This window comes from Asparagus officinalis, chromosome 6 (genome assembly GCF_001876935.1).
Source record: "Asparagus officinalis chromosome 6, Aspof.V1, whole genome shotgun sequence".
Classification (NCBI taxonomy): domain Eukaryota; kingdom Viridiplantae; phylum Streptophyta; class Magnoliopsida; order Asparagales; family Asparagaceae; genus Asparagus; species Asparagus officinalis.
In genome coordinates this window covers 12,790,628-12,795,303 of record NC_033799.1, presented here as the reverse complement: position 1 = coordinate 12,795,303, position 4,676 = coordinate 12,790,628, and positions in this window count along the sequence as shown.

The following is a 4,676-nucleotide window of genomic DNA, read 5'->3' as shown; positions in this document are numbered from 1 at the left end:
CGCCCCCCGATACCTCTGTGTGAAGTACAAAGTGCATCTTACAAAGCGCCACTTAGCCTTAGCCCGATTAACCCCGATCCCCGGCCCATTAGCCTACGGTCCACGGCCCACGGCCCACGACTCCACTGAAAGCACCCTAGAAGGGGTGAATAGAGTAATTGCTAATCTAATCCGATATCGGTACCAAATTAAAACTTATTAACTAATATATCCTAACAATGTGATATACAATGAGATGTGGAAGGATATACAATGAGCAATAGGCGATATAAACAATAAGACAATAAAACACGCTAAAGCCAAACACAAACAAAACGATATGATCATGGAGTTCGGTCACCATCGACCTATGTCTCCGCTCCTCACCCTCAAGGAGAATCTTCACTATCTCAAAAACAACTACACAATTGGTTTTTCAAGTTCACTAAAAACTTTTACAACTCACACAATTGTCAATACACAATATATTCTTTTAAATATTGGCCTAGCCCGTGTCACCTTCCTCAAATGCTTAGATTTACCACCTCTCATTAGGCTTTACTATCAAGGCCACTCCTCTCGGAATTGACCTCATCTATCACCAACTACTTTTCTAAGTGTCCTTATGTATTACAACATGTTCTCAACAATGATAAGCTCAAATATAAGATTTTGTTCTCTAAAGAAGATGAGAACTAAAATGAAGCTCACTCTCAACGATACACTCACCACAACCCAAATATACAATATGTGAAAATACTTAAGCTCAAATTGGTTGTGTGTGAAATCAATGAGTAAAAATAAAATCAAACTTGAATTAATCTAGAAAATATAAATATAAAAATTTAAATAAAAACAAGCTAGATAATTGAGTTTAGAAAACTTCTCCAAAGAGCACAAAGAGATTTGATGATGGGTTGAGGTTGAATGTCTGAAAAACTATAATTTTCGATCAATCACTTTGTGAAAACTTTCTTCACATAAACAACCCATTTAAATTGTGAAAACAAACTAAAAAATAACTTCTTGAAACTCTTGCAAAAGCCCTTGAAAAACTTAGCAAAGAAAATGGGGGTTCAAAACCTTTTATAGCCTCAAAAATAGCTCACAACAAAAACTAGCCGTTACAGTACCATCGGTCGACTGATGTATTATTTAGTCGACTGATGAGCTGACCGTTGGCTGATTCAGGGAAACTATCGGTCGACTGATGTAAGTCATCGGTCGATTAAAAATACTATTTAGTCGACTGATTGAGGTCGGTCAACTGAGTAGAAACTTTTCAGCAATTGCAGAGCAGTTCTTCAGTCGACTGATGCATAGTGTCGGTCGACTGAAAACACTGTTCAGTCGACTAATGAAGATCGGTCGACTGAGCAAAAAAATTCGGCAATTGTAGAGCACTTCATCGGTCGGTTGATGAACAATATCAGTTGACTGAAAAACATGCACAACCCAGTTTTAAATAATAATTCTGATTTTCAAAGAGCTCTTAAAAATAGCAAATAAATTCCAAAAATTATAAAACTTGGAGAAATGTTTATATACATGAATATAAATATGTTAGAAAAGTGCTTTTTAAAATATCATTCCCGTATGTGAAAACTCATTATTTTGTAAAATCTAAAAAATACGGGTCCGTTTAAACACTTGATTTTGACAAAATGGTTCAAATTGAGCTTTGGAATCTTTTAGAATGATTTAAGAGACTTTATAAAAGATATAAAACTTTATTATTAAGTCAATAAACCACAAACTCAATTTTCTTAAAAATACTTATATTATGAGAAATTTGTGTATATAAAATTGAGCTCTAAGCATAACACACAAAGTATGATACTGATACGAGTTGCCGTGCGAGCACCCTTTGGTTGTGGAATTACCAAAAGGTGGGTTGAGAAGAGGATGACAGAAACACAAGAACAATTCAGTATGGCGAAGAAAAATATCTTCTCTAGATTATGAAGAATAAATTATTACAAATCTCTCCCTCACAATCTCACTAGAATCGAGAATAACCTCTCAATCCTCTCTAAACCCTAATACAATGATTAGAATCTCTCTCTGGTCTAAGATCTCATAGATCATCATAACCTAAACCCTAATCCTTTTGATCAGGATATCTCTTAGACCTAAAACTCTTTAGGTCTACATCTTGGCCTCTAACCTCCTGTTTAGAACCCTCAACAGTCCCTATTTATAGGGTTTACAATATGGTGGCAATCTGGTAAATAACCAAAACCAAACCCAACTAGAATTCCTTCAAAACAGAAACCAAGTCTGCCTAGGAAACCTCGATGAGTCGACTCATGACTGCATATGAGTCGACTCATGACTGATGAGTCGACCCATAAGCTGATGAGTCGACTGAGCAGAAGCTTTTGACAAAACGGCTGGGGTTCGTGAGTCGACTCATGACAGGCATGTGTCGACTCAACCTGATGAGTCGACTCATGTACATGTATGAGTCGACTCACGAGCTAAAATCTGGATTCTTCGAAATTGCTGCTCGCCGTCTCGTTCCACGCTTCCACCTGTGCTCCGTCGTGTCGCTTCAGACCACTATTCTCAAGATATCATAAGAATAACTTATCCTCAAGCTCCCATGAGGATCGCTTTTCCAAAGAGAAGATACACCCGTATCAGATACATAAAACTAATATACCCAAGTAGATGTGCATGAAGCTAGATCTTGAATCTTAAACTTGAAATACGTCGGCTTCATTCCAAATACTGTCGTTACAGCACAAATCCTATCAAGCTGGATACATATTTGAGAAAACACAAATACTAAAAAACACAATTATTAATTATTTGTTAATCCTCAAAACTAGATTAGAAAGTAGGCTCATGAACATGAGTCCTAACAATCTCTCCCCTTTTTTATGATGACTAACAATTTTCTCAAAAAAAATGTAAAGTGCGTAAACAATATACTCACTATCCACTTATTTCTCCCCTTTTGTCAATATCAAAATGGGGAAAACAAACATTGAGATAGAGAGCGAACGCTCCCCCTACCTATAAGCATAGTGTGTAAAACAATTATAGGGAATGCTCCCCCTATCGAAAGGTCATATAATATATGTGTAATGATAATAAGGGCAATTTTTACACAAATTTTCATCACAAAAGAATATATGCATAAAAATTATGTGAGCAAAACATGAACAATTAACCACACAAAAACTACATTATAAAGCACAATTAGGATGATCCATGAGCTCAAACAAATGTATATCATCATAAGAGTATTTACAATGATGTCACAAACTTATTGTTCATACCAAAATAAACCAAATACATAGTTCAAAGCAAATAAAAGCTACAAACCAAATAAGCTAAAAAGACAAACACATAGTTCAAATACATATTTAAAAATACAAGACCAAATGAGAAATTTTGTCTTCAAGAATTGGATAGCCCGGGACCCAAAGGAGGATGATACATGTGCATATCCATGAACTATTGCTGGATCCTCAAAATCTCATCAAGCCTACTCTCGACTCTAGCATAACTCTTATCTTGCCTCCTCAACAACTCGCCATACCAATTTTTAGCTCTACTCTCAATATGATCTAGGCGAGTAAACACTCTATCCTCTAAACTATCCAACCGGTGAATCAAATCATCCGGAGCATTGGAAGGAATGGAAGATGATGCATGAGAAGGACGGGGACGAGGACGAGCTCTAGAACTAGATGGAAGAGAAGAGGGTTCATCTATGAAAGGATCTACAGGATCATCAGGATGTTCCATCTGATATAGAGTAGTAGGGAGATTCATCCTAGAGATGCTAAGGGTGTCAAAGAGATTGTGAATATGAATGGGGCCCTCATCGGATAGATCAACTTCAAAATGGTGAAAAATCTTGGTGTGTAAGGCTCCAAAAGGAAGAAATCTCGTGTGGTTTATTGCCATGGCATCAAAAATGGCATTGCTCCATTTTACGTCAAGGTTTCCTAAAATGACATAAACCCCACTAGTCAACTCTTGAGAGAAATGATCATAACCCCCGGTCTTGGGAATTATGTTATAAGAAATGATATGAGCAATGATTCTCCCAAGAGGAGAGACTGAGCTATTTGAAAGAGGAAAACGTTTTCCTAGAAGGAGGATTAGAGAATCAACATTTTCATCAATATAGTCTACATCCTTCAAGACAATGTCCCTAAAAGGAATATCAAAAATCTTAGCTAATTGATTGGCAGTGAAAATAATATGACGATTCTTGACAAGAGAGGTTATGAAAGGGGTATCTACATCAGTTAGTTACAAATTTGTATAAAATAGACGTACAAGATTTGGATAATATGGAAGACGATTATTGTGAGAGAGCAAATCATGTAGTTTAGCATCATTAAAATATGTATGCAACTAAAAATGAGCAAAATCTTCAAACTTCAAAAATCTCCCAGGAAAGATTTTGAACTGATAAAAAATATGATATTTGCTAATTAAAGATGGATTACGAAGATATCATTCATAACTAGCAAATTCGGGAGCGGGAGCGGGAGCGGTTTCGGGTCTACTAGATCTAGCTCGTTTGGGATGAGATCGAGAAATTATAATCAGATAAAAATGAGGTTAAAAAATTTTAGATAAGAAAACAACCCATATTAACAAACCCTAGATTGAAGATTTAGATGATAAACCCTAGGAGAATAACAAAAACGAAAAAGAGAGAGAAGGAAGTG